The following is an 18266-nucleotide window of genomic DNA, read 5'->3' as shown; positions in this document are numbered from 1 at the left end:
CGATATTGGATTAATATTAACAGTAAATGAGGTGCGTTATATTAAATTATAATTTCTCATGGATATGGCAAGGGAATAGCGCAATATGCATGGCACAAACAAAAAAAACAATGTTTTTAATTGCTATGATGAGGATTATAGAAGATAATCATAATAACAGTGGTGGAAATTGCTCAAACTGATTACCTCCCTGTCATTATAATGCTTTTCTTATAAATATGTGCCTTCTGTTTGGGGAGTCTGCTGTGTCAACAACAAGTTTTTTAATATAACTGCACTTCTCCTTGTCCCTTTCTCTCTCTCTCTCTCTCTCTCTCTCTCTCCCCCGCTCTCTCTCTTCTCTACCTGCCTTTGGCTCCTCTCCTCACCTCCTCCTCTGCCCTTTACCCCCCTTCCCCCACTCCTACACCCCCCCAAGTGGGGGCTGTCAGTGTGGATGATGGTGGTGGTGACCAGAAGAGGGCAGGCATACTGTATTTAATCTCATATTGCTACATATATCCTTTGCCTCTCTCTCTCTCTCTCTCTCTCTCTCACTCTCGCTCGTTTTTTCGCTCTTTCTGGTGTCTGCAGTTTCATACTTGAGGCTGGACATAGGGCACCCCCTTCCCCTCCCCTCCCTCCCTCCGCCTCCCCCTCCCCCCGACTCCTCCCACCCACTCTCTGGTGTCTGCAGGGCGACGGGTGAGACTGGACACTGAGGGCCTCTCTCTCTCTCTCTCTCTTTCTCTCTCTCTCTCTCTCTCCCTCTCTCTCTCTGCACCAGCACAGAGAGCGAGCATCAGTCTGTGCTGGCTTGGTCGAACAGAAACATTGGCACAGTTCTACAGCCACTTGTACATTCAGTATCTGCGCACCGAGGGCGTCGAGGCATGCACAGCATACACACAGTTTTATATCTAATCAATATGAATTCCTAAAAAGTGATTTACTTTATGCATAGCTAAAAAACAGTAATAAAGGTGAACAATTTCAGTTTTGAGACATTATAAGTACTGTGAGCAAATAAGGCCGTTTCTGAGAAGACTGATTTTGCACTGTGTCCTTCTGAGTTTGATTTCACAGGTAATCAGCTGAATTGCTTTACAGCACAATGAGAAATTGCTTTAAGGCACAAAACAGAAACTTTGCAGCTATTATATAATTTCATTAACAGCTCTACTCTTTAGGCTGCATAGTTTCAACTTAATTAGCTTACCTGGTTCAAACCCATATTTGATTGCAGCAGCTATCCTTCTTCTTCCCCTTAAAAAGAAATGCCACCGCCTGGGAGGGGATAGCAACATCCTCTTTGCAGCAAGAAGCAACAAGGTTTATGAAGTTTATAGAAAACATCTCGGGTGTTAGACTCTTCTAGACTCTTGTGATTCATAACTACTTTCTTTCAGAATGCTACAGCTGCATTTACCAAATGCTGTTTGTTTTGGAGAAGGCAGAAAATCTGATTTTTGCCATTCTGGCACAGATTTGACCTTTTCCCTGCTAAACAGTACAGTACAGGTATGTATTTGGTTTCTATTTAGACAGACATTGTCAGATGCGCATCACAAAAAGTTAATAATCAGATCTTTAGTGCCTGTGTAAATGCAGCCTGCCATCCCCTGACAGAGCCTCTCATGCTCTCACTCATCCAGGAAAGGGCATGGCCAGAGACGCTACTGGACATTATTACATATCGATTTAAATCCCTCCTCCTTCCCTGGCTCTATTTTATCTGATCAGACACAGGCACAATGGCTGCTCGCTCTTTCTCTCTGTCTTTCATGTGTGTTTCTGTACGGCTGCCTCTCTCTCTGCTCTTTTTCTGAGGCCCCCCTCTAGTGTATTTTGGATCCTGGATGCCTGAGGCCCTCGCACACCTCGCTCTTCCTCCCTCCCTGCCTTCCCTCCCCCATCAGTGCTAATGAGTCGGTGGTGCTAACAGCGTTGGGCTAGCTAGCCTGCTGATGAAATGTAAATGGGCAGTAATGAGCACAATCACAGCCACTGGGGGGGAATACAGCCATAGCCAACCATACCACTCTTCCCTGCCTCCATCTTTCCATCACTCCATTCCTGATGGACAGGCCCCAGTCCCAGGGTGGGCATCTGACTGACAGGGCCTGACGCCCGGGATGAGGGGACCCCAGTGGGCCCCTGGAGGGCCCTTCATGACTGACCAGAGGGACAGGGATAGTGACGGCGGCTTGGGCCTCGCTGGCCGTTCTAAACTGGTCCATTAATTACACCAAACCCTTAGAGAAAATTAACAGGCAAATTTAATAACAGGCAGGAGGAGGAGGAGGCTTGCTGTGCATGTGTGTGTGTGCATGAGTGTGTGTGTGGATATCCACAATCATGTTACTCACCCCTTGCTATTGTAAGGGGAAAATGCTCCAAGCTTATCGTCACCACTCACACTCATCAAGCAGGGTTTTCTGACACTTAAGGTCAACAATTAAGGCCAACAACAGGTTTAGTGAAGGCAATAAATTGCCACACTGTAGGCAATACGTTGCCACATTTGATGTCAAGTCACCCTTAGCAATTATGAGACCTCAGTGTTGGAATTTCTTTTACTGAATCATTAATGATGATCAGTTCAAAACCACCAGTTCCTCCAAATGGAAGAAGGATGACATTTGAAAAAGGCTTTGGTACCAAAGAAAATGATACCTGAAATTCATTAGTCAGTATTTCAAAAAAAAAAAAAATACAGATGAATGCATTCTCAAAACTTATCAATCTGTTTATCTATGAACACACACACACACACACACACACACACACAAAAAATATTAATGAAATTAACAAATGTCTCTGATAGTGAGTTGGGTCAATGAGGAGAACCATGTAGAATCAATGAGCAAATAACATACTCATTCCATGTTGTTTTATTTCTTCTCTTTTTTTTTTTTTTTTTTTTTTTTTTTTTTTTGTGCATCTAAAGGTCACTCACTTAAATCCAGCTTTGGTAATTTTGCAAATTGCACCTTTAATGTTCATACATTAGATCTCCCTGTGGGTAAAAAGTTCCATAATTCCTAGCCAGCCAGCTGAAAAGCAACCAATAGTATTAGTATAGGAAGCTAATATGCTAATTTGACCCATCTTTCATGCCAGGATATGCTGGGCTTGTATTTCCCATAACAGCACCATCACTGCTCTAAATCCCTGATCTGGAGTTATTCAACAACAACCTATATGCACACATCTAAAATATAAGGATTTGAAACGTAAGGCATGTGCTTATGTCACTACACAATATCAATGCGCTCTGGGAGATTTGTAAAAAGAAAATCAAGTTGTGCCAGCAAGTATGGTGCAAATCCCCTGGCACAATCACGATCATTTAAGTGTTGTGTTTTTGTACAGTGTACAGTATTTCCAGCTCCTGTCTCTCACTCACTGTACTGTTCAAAGATAGATATGCTAATGCAGGGAGTAGTTGGACTAAAGTACCGTATTATTCCAACACACTTGCTGCATTGGAACAGAGTAGCAAAACCATCAGCTCTGCATATATCAAACTCCAGTGTGTGTGTGTGTGTGTGTGTGTATGTGTGTGTAGATATGGAAAATAGAAGAAGAGAAGAGTTTGGGGTTTGCCGTGGCCCACTTCTTCTTCTCCTTCTCCTCTGTATTCCCTCCTTCTCTGTGTTGCTGTCAGTCTCCCTGGGGTCGGATCAGCGCCGCCGCAATAGGTAGGCCGGGGCTATCAAAGTACACGTTTTAACTTTTTAATACTTTGCAGGTTGGCTTTGTTCTCCTTTTCTCTCTGTTGTGCAGGCTCTCCTGGGCCCTGGGTTGGGGAGTCTCTCTGGGTGCTGGCGAGTGGCTCTGGGCTATAAAAAAAAAAAAAAAAAAAAAAAAAAACGTAGCTTATCTACTGGGAGAAGTGGAAGAGCCTTTCAAATTGAAGTGAGAGCTCACGACCAAAAGAAGGAGTTTAGCAGGAAGGGCGGGAGGTGTTGGTTACAGTGATGAGTGTGTGTGTGTGTGTACATGTAGGAGAGGGTATGTGTATGTATCTTAAGAGTACATGTATATGTGCCGGTGCGTTTGGTGCAGGGAATAGGGTCATTAGGATTCCACTCGATTTCCCCTCGCTCATCACTACTTTCTACACCTTGGTTTGTTTTGTGACCCCCCCTCATGCTCAAAACATGCAACACACACAACACACCCGCTTGCTCACCTCCCCCCGCCATGTACACACACATCCGCTGCATCCACCATCACTACCACCACCTCCCCAACCTAAAAAAAAAAAAAAAAAAAACAAACCCCAGGCTCAAAGCCTTTGGGATGATTTGATTAGCAATGATATCTGAAAACGGCCTCATCGTGCTAACAAGATTAAGCTGAGGCCCTGTCTGTTTTCAGCACTGGAAATTTGCTAGGTGATTAAAACTGGCTTTCTCTGCTGGAACAGGAGCCTTAGCCGGCTAGTGGGACCGTTGCCAGGTAACAAGACATGACTGCTGTTTTGATGTGGCTACATACGCAAAAGGCTAAAGCTACAGCGGGCTGCTAGTGGAGTTAGTGCTGAAAACCTCCGTCCCTGCCCAGGCAAAACAAAACTGAAAGCCTTCATTTGCAATGCGTGCAGCGTCGCTGCTCCAGCCCAGTGATGAAGCCCTGTGACCTCCAGTTGTGGAACATCATACGGCAAACAAGTACCAAACAAAACACTCACAGCTCCAAAATCATAAATTTATCTTTTTTTCCCTCTTTAACGGGCTTTATCACCATCCCCAGTGTCTTTTTGATGAACGATGACACGCTGCAGGAGGCTAAGACCAATGCCACTCCAAAAACAAGCACAAAATTTTAACAATATGATATCATGGCCTAACAAATAGTCCTGATTTCATAAAATAGTGGAGATAGCAATTATAGAAAACTGTGGACATCATCTCAACTTTAATTTTGGAACATTTGCATGAGTTTTAAATGGTTTTAGTGTCTGTATTCAGTGTCAAACTGCTTGCCGGGTTACGACAGTTTGATGCTACTATGATGCACACAATGAAAAAAACTCTGTTCTGTGGGTAAACTAAGCACTATGCATCCTGCTCTGACCACAGCAAACAAGGAGAAAGCCAGATTGCCTAAAGCAATAAAGAGAAATACAGTATACTGAATATTTTGTGGTCAAAACAGGCTACATGCAATCAGTGAGTGTATTGCCCTGGCCACTGGAAGCCACGGTGTATTTAGATGTGCTGAAACATAATTTATATTTGCACACCTAAAAGTATTTCTCCCTGTTCTGATCCATGCAAACAGGAGTCACCCTGCAGACTCTCCAACTTTCAGTTTACCATAGGAAGGGTATTAATTCTTCACTCCAACACTGTATTTATTCAATTGGATTATGTATGCATGGGAGGCCTAATGAGGGCTTAAAAATGCAATTATTGCTTAAGCAAAAAATGTGACTTTTTTGATAAATGTTTCTATTACCTAATAAATGGAGAATCAACAGACTTAGGAAACTGCTTTATTCAGGGCTTGAAATTAGCCCATCAATCATTTGCAGAGTTTGTTAACTATTTCTCTCCTTTTCGCTCCTTTTTCTATCCCCCATCCACGGATGTCTGGGAATATGCAAAAGAGGAAAACAGAGACGGAGAGAGAGCAAGGGAGAATAAGAAATGGTGAGAAGATAGAGGACAAATTACATATGATAACCCAGGCAAAAACAAGGAGGGAAAACATCATCTCAGTTGGGAGAGAAAGAGAGCAATTGCATGCAGGGGATGATATCCCTTAACGACTGGACTATGATAATGAAGCACATTTATAATTCATAAGCACTATAGGCACAGGTCAGCGGCGCTATGTGAACAAGGTTAATCAGAAGTGAGAAGGTCAGGGAGCAGCAAAAGGTCATTCTGAGTTTTTATGAGCACATTGATTATGTTTTCAGAACAATGAATATCACGTAATGGCATATGTGTGTCTTATTGTATTGATCTGGTGTGTTCCCATTCATCTGTGGCCTGGCAATACAACACTGACCTCAATAAATGGTTAAAAAGCTGGGGCACTCTAGTAGGAAGCCTGAGTCCTTTGGCATTAACTTACAAAATGTAATGGCATTAGTCAAGAACCCAGTTTAACATGCTTATCTTCAACAATTTCCCTGCAGGTCAAGGAGATTTTAAAATTTAAATGAATTTGACAGCTGAAGTCTATGTTCATAATCAGAGGAGCCTGGTTCAAGTAGACCTTGACCTCTGGCCTCCCTGCAGCGGGGGACGAGAGAAAAGAGAATTTACCTAATGGGATCAATAAAATAAAGTTAAAACTTTGGGGCTCATAATTAGAGTTAATGATATAATCGAACTTTAATAACTCCAGCCAGGAAGGCAGAATCGTGACAGGAAAATAAATGGCCTCTCCCACTTGTGAGGGGAAACATCCTAGAGCTGTGAGAGCAGAGAGAGATTATATTTTGTAAAACTTCCCTCATAACAAGACTGAAACACCAAGTTTTCAAGTGACTTTTAGACTCACAAATGTGTGCTGTTTTGCATTTACACAAACTATGAGGCTGTCGACCTTTTCACCTGCAGTGAGGAGAAGCAGGAAGTCCCTGTGAGAGTGGACGGAGGTGGTTTGGCTCTGTGGTAACCCGTACTGACTTGTCTTCTCTGAGGGATGGAAGCTGGGAAAAGACGGCCACAACCCCACGGCTCCAATGCATTCCCGTTTCTCTACCTCCCTCTCTCCCTTCATCTCTTTTTCTTCTTTCTGCCACTTTGTCTCCATATCTCTCTGTCCTTGCCTGTCTCTGATTTCCTAGCTCTCCTTGCATTTTCTTTCGTTGCATTCTGTCTTTCTGTCTACCAAAGGCCATGGTGCGGTGAGTAAACCTCATCCACATCTCCCTCCCTCTCTCTCTCTCTCTCACACACACACACGCACACACACTCACACACACACAGCAGGTGATAGGGACCACACCTGCGGGAGACAGGGGTTTCACTACAGACATCCTCCATTCTGCTTGCTATCGCCCATGTCAGTCGATTCAGCTTCTTTCTATCTGTCGCCACAAACAGTTCCATGTCTGAGGCATGGCAGAGAGTTGAGGACATTTCTGCACAAAAAAAAAAAAAAAAAAAAAAGCAAAACAATAATGCATTGTTTCATTTTATTCCATCATCCATTCTAAATGAATGGAAAGTGGCCGCTCTTGTCAGAGTTGATTGGGAAAATGTTGTGATGCGGCTGATGCGCAGCGCGGGACAGGTGACATGAATGCATATACGCCCCACTGTACATCAATTCAAACACAGGCGAAGGTAATATTCAAAATATATTCATGGAATGTTCAGAGCTATTTCAGAGAGGGATCACACAATATTACCTCCACACGGTGATAAGATAAGGTATTTTTCATATTTCCATGTATTTTCATTCATTTTCCCATTTTGGGGAAGGAGGAGGAAGAGTTTGGCCTTGGGCAAGATTAATAAGCATTTAAAACGGTTTCACTGCTAACCGGCAAATCACAGTGTGTTTCAGAGTATTGTTCACTACTGAGTGGCCATGAATGACATAAATAGATTGCCCTGGTATACCTCGCCAGCTCGCTATTGAAGGCAGGCACAAATAAATAAACAAAACACCCATACCTATAGGATACACACTTGTGTGCACACATGCACGCCTGCAGATGCATGGAGGCAATCTCACAATGCTTGGAAGGATGTGCACACGCAAACACACAGGCACTCACACAAAACACACACACATACGCACACGCACACACACACACACACAGTATACAACACATATATTCCATCTCCCATCTGAGCTATAATTAAATGAAAACTTGCCTTCCGGTGGCATTTTTTTCCCTCAAAAGACAGAATTCAAAACACTTAACCCCTATTAGATACCAATTGACAACATAGCCCAAAATGGCTGCTGCAGCCCCTTGGCTAAGACCAAGTTAGTGTCAATAGCTGGCTGGGAGCCTGTGTATGTGGCTACAGGCTGCCCCCCCCCCAACACACACACACACACACACACACGCTGCTCCCACCAACACACTCACACATACGAATAAATATAGACAGACCGTGTACACAAATGCAAAGCACAAATGCACATGAACGCCGTCGGAGGCACCCGTACATGCACGCACAAACGCAGGCGTGCACACACGGCAAACTTGTGCCTGGCCGCTACAACAGCACCACGGTTTAACGGCTGTCGTTCAAACAAGCGAGCACAGCCGCCATAATTGGAGCCCTCCCCAAATTGTGTTTTTATTTTGCTCCCCAGTTCTGAAATATAATCAGTTTGCCTAATTTTATTGCATTTCCTAATGATGCTCGCCCAGAGCAATTGTTCTGTGTGTTCCTTAGCAAACAGCGCGTGTCAGCTCACTGAGATTAATCTTGATTACTTTAGCCCTTGATGAAGTAGGCTACAATAATGCTTTAATTGGGGAATATTACCAAATAGAAAAAAAATGGTGATAGATAGACCAGGAGATGGATGTTTGACTCCAAACTGCACTAATTGTAATGCTGTTTGGAGTGATTAACTTTGGATGGATCAGTGGCTGTGGCGGAGGGCAGAACACAAACAACAAATAGTGAGCCACATCCATGACTACACTGCACCGCTTGATATGTTTTCACTGTGCCGCCGAAAAGTTCTGAATACAAAGTCGCACAAATGTTTTAGGTTTTTATGGAAGAAACCGACTTTGACTGATTTTCATTCCCTTTTCATATGTGTTCAGTGATTTTTTTTTTTTCTGTCTAATCTTTTCAGCTGTAAAATACGAGTGACCAGGTTTCTGGAGGGCAAAGAAGTACAACACAGTTGCAAACAGCAGTTTGTGAAAACTTGTGTTTTCAGAGTCAGGTTGCACTCAGTGTGTTAGAGCAGCTCAGAGAGGCATGTATAGGGCAAGGGAGACTTTGTATAATGTGTAGTTCATGTTCTGGGGTCGCTATAATTGGTTAGTTCACTCCATTTGAAAAGCACTTGGCTGTGAAGATATAGGAAACATGATTTGCTGGCACATGTCTAGGGTTAGGATTTATAAGTAAACTACTGAATGATATGAAACAGCTTGAAATGAGAAACATTTGATGTTTCAGAGGCTAACCTCACATATTGTAAAACATATACTATTACACTGTGAACACATACCATCCTCTTCCTCCAGCATCTCAAAAAACAAACTACCGATTCAAGGGGCTTCTTGCACTACAAAAAGAAGCTCCTAGTTCCTGATAAATTGCCAGACTATCCCTTTAACCTCATTACCTGGACCTGCAGTATAATGAAGCTCCAGAAATGTGGGGCCAAAGGCCTGTCATGTCACTTCTTACTGAGACTTGAGAACAAACCCTAGGGGCAACACCCAAATCTGCCCATGCAGCTATCCTGCTATTCTGCCCCATCTCTACTTGTGCAGGATTATACATGACACAGGGAACTACACAAACACAAACACACACACACACACACACAGACACACAGACACACACACACCACACCAAGCCGTAGCAGTGGGAGAGACCCAATCTGCTTGGTTGGGACAGTTGTCTTGCGAGGTGTCATACGCTGACTGGACATATGCTGACCCCTTCCTTTTTTTTTTTTTTTTTTTTGTGCTGACTTCTTCGTTGGTGCCCCTTTGTGTCAGGAGGTTCTGCTGAGTTTTATTTGGGCGAGAGGGGGTGTAGAGAGGGGGGGGGCTTCTGCTGCGAGTGTATATAGGGTCCACACACAAACACGGTAAACACGTGTTTGTGTGCGTGATTTTGTTAGTGTGTGTGTGTGTGTTTGTGTGTGTGAGTGTGTGTGTGTGAGTGACAGGGGTAGGGGGGTGTTTGGTGATGCTGACGATGGACAGAGACAGGAAGTGTGTGTGGACACCAGCTGTGACTGCGCCATGTCCTCTCAAGAGTAAACAAATCAACCTACGCATACACAACTACACACACACACACACACACAAATACACACACTTGTTGAGCACATGAGGGAGGCGGCAACCTATATAATGCCATGTATGTATGTGCATATGAAAACTAACAGGAAAATAAAGACAGTAAGTTAACTATTAATTTTCTCTCTCTGACACACACGCGTGCCCACACACACACACACACACACACACACACACACACACACACGTTATGATTTTTCAATGATCTTTCCACACCCAGCTCAATCTTCCTCCAGTCCCTGTGAGTGACACCTGACAGAGCGTGTGTGACCAGAGTTGAAGGTAAACACACACGTGCATACACACACACACACACACACACACGCACCCTTACACACACACACTCACATACTCACACCTCCAGAGAGCTTGTCACCTGCTCACGCCAGGCAAGTTGAAGTGAAGAAGCTGGGATCAGAGAGGGGGGAACGGGGACAAGAGCCTAAGCGTGTGGACATTGGTGCTGTCTCACGAAGGTGTGAATCTGTCATTATAAAACACACACAGATGGACACACACTAACACACACACACACACACACACACACACACACACACAGCGGGCCTTCGTACACGCGTGCACAAGCTAGCACTGATGTATTGTCGCTGGCAAGCGCTGATCCCGTCCCCGCTGCAGCTGCACCAACAGAAACACATGCGTGCACACACACATGCACGCACACGGGCACGCAGGCTTATACCTTCACCTACACGAGTGCACGCCGACGTGTGAATGCACCCGCTCCGATCCACAGCACAGCACACCCGCCGTAACCGCAGTCCTCGGTTAGGACTGGGAGGTCACCCACGGTAAAAGTCTACTATTCATCATGCCACGTCAAATCCTGCAGCAGCGTGGCTTTGCATGTCAAAAAGGCCTTTCTCTGAGAAGCCTGACAAGATGCAGAAGGATCAGTCACGCTGTACCGGGAAGATAACGTCACCGGAATGTGTTACGACATATCGGGGGAGGGGGATGGGGGGGTTTAAAAAAAAAAAAAAAAAAATTGTGACACGTTCCACTAAAGCCACGCTAAAATCAGGAGCTGTACAATGTTTGGTGATATTAATGTATGACGACAACTAGGTAAAAAAAAAAAAAAATCAATAAAATATTTCATGACATCTTCTCCTCTGCCGGTAATACTATTCAAATGGGAACGGCGACGATAAGGTTTGGCCGAGGCTTCCATGAGGGAGGGGGGGCGGGTGGAAGGAAAAAGGATGATAGAAGGCCCCCAGATAGCTCGCTTCAGGCTGTCTGCAGTGCCATAAGCTGTTGTTTTATTTCTCGGTGGTGGATGTAATCGGAAGAACAAATACCTTAGCTGGCAGTGAGGTCTGCGGGTTATCCCCGTCTCCCAAAACCATATAGCACATTATCAACATACGCGACGTGAGGAATTATATGGAAATGTGTCATCTTTGATCTAGACTTTGGAACGAAACAGCTAGGGGTTAAACCTGTGTGCTGTCCCGTTCATAGCACAACATAATACATATCAGTATATTCTTCTTTTTTTTTTTTTTTTTTTTTACATATATAATAAAAACAACATGTAAAGCAAAATACACTGTCGGGCCTATATCATTTGATGTGTGGATTAATGTCAGCAAATCTCGAAATCACAACACATGCATATCAAGAAGACGAAATGGAAATTTTTATATTTAGGTAGAGTTCAAATAGACAAATAATGTTTTGGACGGCCACGTTTTGGCCCAGGGACACAAGTGCCGTATGAGCCATGTATGTTTGACTTAGCTGCGGTTTGCTTAAATCCATGATTCAATACCAAAAATGCACTTGCTTAATGCATTTCACCACAGTATGACTGTGTGCTGCTTATGAGTGTGGTTTGCTCATAGAATTGGAGTGGATTTCATTCTAATCCCCTGGGTTTACTCCATGTACAGTCCAACGGCAACTTTGGCTTACCAGCATTTTTGACAGTTAACAGTCACCCCTGGTTGTCATGTTGGAGCTCAGCAAGGCAAGCACGACACTCTCTCTCTCTCACACACACACACACACACACACATGCACACACACAAACAGAAGGAGAGCCAACTGTACAGTAAATAAACCAGCTTGTCATAATAATGATGAGAGCCGACTCCATTATGTTCTTTTGAGTTTATTTCTCTGATTTACCGCAGTTGAAGACGACGCACGCCTGGGACGGTCTCCAAGGTTGCTGTCAGGGGGAATTTAATGTCCTTGGCTTTAGCGTCTTTCTGGGAGCCTGTCACATCGGCTCAGCGGTGACTGGCATACCAGCCGGGACCTCTGGCATCGTGGGTATTAATAGAATATTGATACCGCCAAAACACTGTGGCGGGATTCTCATCTCCCCCCTACCCTCCCCTGTCTAGGACTTTCTCCCCTTTCTGTCTTTCTTTCCCCCTCTTTTTTCTCTCTGTATGCTTTCGCTTCTCTCGTTTTCTTAATCTGATAAAACCTGACACCGCTCCAGCAATGCAAAACCAGTTTAATTAGTGTTTATTTTTACTACTTCTCCTTCTCATCAAATTAATTATTAATTGAGTCAAAAATACGGGCATGTTTACTGCTTTAATTATCAGCAGAGGCTTTTATGGTCAGTGGTTGAAGGGTGGACGGACAAAAAGCGTGGATTCAAGGCTGCACACACCTACACGCAAAACACCTCTCGCGCGGCTGTTGCATAAGCCACATTATGCATGTACCTTCATGTGGACATTTTTTTCTTAATTGAGGAGAATTGCAAAACAACAGGAGTTGGAAAAAAATGACTCAGCCAACAAGAAACTGGGAGCTCGTCCAACAATCTTTATTCATGTTTCCGCCACAGCAGTTACTCCAACCAGTACTGGCATGACCCACAAGTGCTTTAAATCCTCTCATAATATTACTTAACTGATGCTGGTTTCCTTTCCCAGGCTTGTTCTTGCTCCTATAAAACAGTAGCTGTATTTGAGCAACGTATGCTTGGGCAACAAATGCAACGGCACAACATATATTTCATTTGTCAGGGTTTGAAATATTAAACCGGTGTTTGTCATTTCAGTTTTTTTTTTTTTTTTTTTTCAATCCAGATGGTGAGAAAATAGAGATCGAGTTAAAACAGGTGAGATCCAGATGATAAGGTGTTATTAGAGCATGAGAAACTAAACCACTCACCTATATAAATTACAAGCCAGTATTCATTTTGACGCATGTTTGTAGGCTTTGTCTAGTTTTATTCTTTAGTCAAAATGTCACTACTTGTTTCAGTCACATTTCATTATTTTATTTTGATGACGTCATTCTAAAGTGTCAGCATCATTTCAATTAATTCATACTCAAGTCATTATATTTATAGACCTAACACTTATTTTCTTGTAGTATACAAGATTCTCTATGAGCTCTTCCCTTTCACAATCATAGTTCTGAAAGCTTATATGTGTCGCTGGAAGTTAAAAAAAAAAAAGTTTTCTGATTATAATTTGTAAAAGACAATCAATGGTCAAAGCGATCTATTTATGCTATATAAACTTTTATTTGTTGTTATTTGTAGTGCATGAATATGACTGGACAAAGATACTAGAAAGAACTTGATTCGGTGACTGTTTTGTTTTTGTTTCGTTATGTTGTTACTATCAGGAATTTAGTTTTAGCTTGACTCATTTTTTTTTCCATGGTGTTTTACTCAGTCTTTGTCATCTTCATTTGCTTGAAAAAGGGCTGTTTGCCAAAAGTTGAAGTCACAGTTTTCATTGAGGCCCTGTGTCGATCATGTTGTTATGAGGCTGGGCCTCACATTGTGAACCAATGCATTTTATGTCCACAGCTGTTTCAGTAGGCCGAGATCTAAACTACTGTCCTTATGAGTTTTAATAACCATGCATTTTACTAAAGATACAAGACCAAACCCAAACCCAAAATGATTATTCTACTGCGCACAAACGTATTGGTTTCCCGTCAAACAGCAGAACCACATAATAAATGCAAAAACATTTCATCACAAGGGGCATTGATTTTGATGTAAACATAATTATCAAAGAACGTCAGACTAAATTGGCCTGACAAGATAGAGAGTTCATTATCAGCCAAAACACTTGGGAGTGTGATTCTCTAATTAATTTTCTATAATGAACCCGATGTTTTTGTTAAGATTGGAAATACGTCAATGACACATTGTTTACTGAGAGAGCTCATCCTGGTTCCACTGGGCTTTGCTGGGGAACTTGTGCTGGGTCAAAATACTGTTCAGGACATGTACTTGAGCACTCTGGTGTATGTTTGTTTTTCAGTATTTATACCATTTAGAAAACATGACAGCATGGAGCAAGACATGATGGTAAGGTTATTGTTCCGGCCTCGACTTTGGTTCTACAAAGCGACGCTACAAGGACAAGATAAAGAAAAGTTTTAAAAGTTCATCCGTTTTGGACAAAGCGCCTCATGCCTCCGTGCTGTCCCCCGTCTGCACGCGCTCTCACTCGCCATCCAAGGCGTTGGCATCAGAAACTATTTTCAATAATTGATTCCACACTCTAATTGAACAGCACGACTGAACGACATAGCTCATTACTTTACTCATTAGTTAATTATCGGAGAAGTAGGACAAGTCAATAAAAGTGAAGGCAGTAAATTCCGATACTAATTAGCCGCGTTTCCTTCGAGACATATTTAAAGGCAGATTAGTTACCTGAATGTCCCGCGACGGGATAGGAGGGGTTGGGGGTGGGGGTGGCGGTGGTGAGAGGGGGGGGTGGTTTGACAGGAGAACTGGCTAAGGTTAGCTGCTCGATATCATTAAAGCAGCAGAGACCATAGTTACAGCAAGAAACAGAGAAACTCCCCGACAGAGGAGCTTCTCAGCCACATGGGGATTTAAGGTAGAAAAGAGAGCATGTACGAGTGAGAGAATACAGGAGAAACCTCACCAAAAAATAAATTAAATTAAAACATGTGCTCTTTCTGCTTGTCTCTGTATTAGACTAGCTTTTCTTTATTCAACCACTTATGCAAATATTGTTCTCAGTAAAAAAAAAATTAAAGGTCTTACTATTTAAGCCATCTGTCAACTAAAAGTAGGTCTTTACAGCAAGAAAGACAGAAAGAAAGAATGGATGAGTAAAATTTAATAGTGATCTGTAAAAAGGTGAAAAATATTAAAAATATTAATGCTGGAAAAAAAAAAATGTACACAAACAAATAACTAAAGGAGAGACAAACTGAAAGAGCATATGATAAGAAAAAACATCTCATGTGACGAGAATCTCTCAGGTGCCATTTTCTAATTAGAGTGAATCTGTTTTGGCTTCAATAAAATCAACTGACGTCGCATTTTTGACCTATTGATCCAGACGGATTTTGAGGAGAATTGATTAAAACGATTTATCCCCCTTCATTTTGAACCTCTCCGCCTGTATTTGTTTTCTTGGCTAACGCTGCCAATAATAACCGTTTGACACATTGGGCCCACCGTGAATAGCCGTGACGGGGTTCACGCGCTCCTAACAGGGGGGGCTTTGCAACAGTGTAGCGCAGATGCTGTCTCAGCCAATCACATGGCGGGGAGGACGGCCGAGCGAGGCGAGGCGCTCGAGTCTTTTTCACATGCAAATGGTACAATGTGATAATAAACACCTGACATGGAGCATGACTGAATTATCCTGCCTGTTTAATCAAAGGCGCTGCTTATTGTGGCTCCCAACCCGCCTCTGCCCTCCTCCTTCTGTCACATTTTCTCTCCTTCTCCCTCCTCCCCTCACCTGTCTACCTCTACCTGTGCCATCACTGCTTTAGTCCATCCCGCCGTCTCTCCTCACTCTTCCTTCTCATCCGCTTCCTTGCCCGTTAATCTGCTTCCCTCCCTTTCTCTCGCTCCCTCCCTCCTTCCTTTCTATCACTCAGCTGTTTTCACGGCCATACATTATCACTTTTTCAGTCAATTGGCTCTAACTGTGCTAAGTTTTGTGAGGAGCCATCGGCGGGGGCCCCTTGGGGACGAGGAAATGACAGAAGGCGGCCTTTATTTACCTCTGTGGCCCCTACCGTGTCGTCTGCTTAATCATGTGGCTAATCGACAACACTGTCTCCCCGCTTGCCCGCGCCCGGACAATGGGGAACCTCATTCATATTTAATACAATGGAGTGTTTAAGTCATTGCACGCGTCTGAGGAGGAGGATATTGTGTTTCATTGTGAAGGGCTCCGCAGGGACCTCCTCCCTGCCCACCCAGGCCTCCCTATCCGCCCTCCTCCCTCCCAACTAGCATATGCTTGGCAATTCTGGTGTTAAGCAGCCGAGCCCCGGCCAGTGCAGCTGGCTGGACGCAAAGACCCCGGCCTGGTATCAAAGCATTAATTCCCATGATTAATTCAAATGGTTAATTCCGCTTTATCATGGCTTCAGATTAAAAAAAAAAAAAAAAAAATACCAAGACAAATATGTACTCCACTGAATAATGAATTACGTAGGGATGGGTTTAATAATGCAACAGGGCGTATAATAGGGGCTCTTTTCCTCACGCTAATCTCCTCGCCACCTCCACTTTAGAGAACACAGTGTCAGATCCTGGGTGCCATGTGCTGCCTCTTTTCTTTAACCGCGGCTCTAAAAGGGGATTTATCCCACAGAACAGATCATCGGGTGGCTGTATGTGTTTATGCGTGCGCTGCTACTTAACCACTCTCCCAAGCCACTTGAAACGGCATTTCTGTAGTCCATCTTGGTATGGTTGAAAGCTTACATAACTGTGAGGACTTCTATTGATGTCAGCAGCTGATATCTAGTCTCTCTCTCTCTTTCTGTTTCTCTTTTCCTATCTCTCTCGCTCCATCTTCCCTCCCTCCCTGTTTCTTTAAAAGATTAACCAGGGTCATTAAGGACACAGAGAAGGTTCATTTCGTCGTTACGAGCGGCAAATTAATCATGGGGGGATGCCATTTAATGACACACTTCCCTGGACTGATTACTTGTGTTCTTGCTAATTACATTGGTTAACTACAGTGCACCTATGAAGGTCCTTTTGGTATTTGGTCTCCCAAGTCCACGGGCCTCCTTAAAGACACACTTGCGCACTTTATTTTCTCCTCCGAGCAAATTAAAGAACATAAAAGAAACAGCTGTGTATGGCGCGGTGCCCCGACGAGCCCATTACTGACGCGCCTGACTGTGCCACGGAAGGAACTTAACTGTGTCCTATAACCTTAAAACGAGGGTACGGCACTCGCCACAGTTTTACTGTCGCAGTGCTGCGGCGCTTTTCCTCCTCATCTCTCACTCCTTGTCTCAATGAAAAGAGCACAAAAGCCCAGTGTCATTAAAAACTACCACCATTAGGGCCGGCTGGCTTCATTTGTCCTCCATTATTACTAAAGACGGCTCTGCCTTCAGAGCCTCAGAGGGGGGGTGATAGGCAATAGAATACAGGTTAGACAGAGGGCTGCAGCCCAGTTAATAAGGGAGGGAATCTTGGGGCAGGTAAGGGTCAAACTGGACACTTCCTAGCATGCAGCGAAGAGCCATTCATCTGAATGGAAATGTCAGCGGAGACCATCAGGTCAACAGCTCCAGGCTAACTGGGACCTGGGTGTGACTCCTGACACTCAACAGCGGACAGGGGCCAGATAATGGGTTTAGGACCCTGATGGTTATCTCCTCAACTCTGGCTTGTTTTCATTCCTCTCCTCCCCTCCCCTCCTGCCATCCCTCCCTCCTTTCTTCCCCCTCTCTTTCTCCCCCTCTAATGATGATTGGGGAGGGGTTAAATGGTGTAATTCCACAGAGATCTTTGGGGGAGAAGATACGTGACAGATGTATCGTGATAAACGTGGCGCTGGCGTTTCTTAGAAAGAGCAACTCCAAAGCTGGGGACATGAATGGGAATGTTGTTTCCTTTGTGATGTGTGCCAATGCTATTTATGGAGGGGTTGTGTAAACAACAAGCAGTCACGCCTTACAACTATCATAATTGGGTGGTTTATTTATTTATTTATTTATTTTAAAGATTACAACGTGGGCCACTGATTTTTGTGTCTTTAAATTATTCTGTTGCCAAATCTAATCATCTGAAGCTTGAAGCCGTTGGAAAGATTTTCTTTTTTTGCTGTAAGTATAATTGATTTTTTTTCTATTGATTTATCTGTTTTCAGTTGCCATCATTTAAATTGTACTGATTGTAATTGCTTATCAATAACATTCAAATTACAGTAATTACGATGCAAATACCCATAGTTTGAAATCAAATCTTACAGCTTAAGTTTGAGATCAAAATCAAATCAAATTTTAATCCTGATGAAAAAAAAAAAAAAAAAACAGAACA

The 18266-nt window shown here is 43.4% G+C and overlaps 1 protein-coding gene across 1 annotated transcript in view; it reads right to left on the bottom strand.

Annotated features, from left to right (window-relative positions):
* Positions 1–3010: 3010 nt before the first annotated feature.
* ofcc1 (orofacial cleft 1 candidate 1) overlaps positions 3011–18266 on the bottom strand; it is a 144559-nt gene continuing 129303 nt past the window's right edge. Inside the window, exon 26 of the mRNA XM_030079386.1 lies at positions 3011–3824. The gene's annotated coding sequence lies outside the window, so the exon portion shown is untranslated. The remainder of the gene's footprint in view (positions 3825–18266) is intronic.

Source organism: Myripristis murdjan, chromosome 20, assembly GCF_902150065.1.
Source record: "Myripristis murdjan chromosome 20, fMyrMur1.1, whole genome shotgun sequence".
Taxonomy (NCBI): Eukaryota; Metazoa; Chordata; class Actinopteri; order Holocentriformes; family Holocentridae; genus Myripristis; species Myripristis murdjan.
Note: the sequence above shows the minus strand (reverse complement) of the source record. Positions and strands in the feature narration are given on the sequence as shown.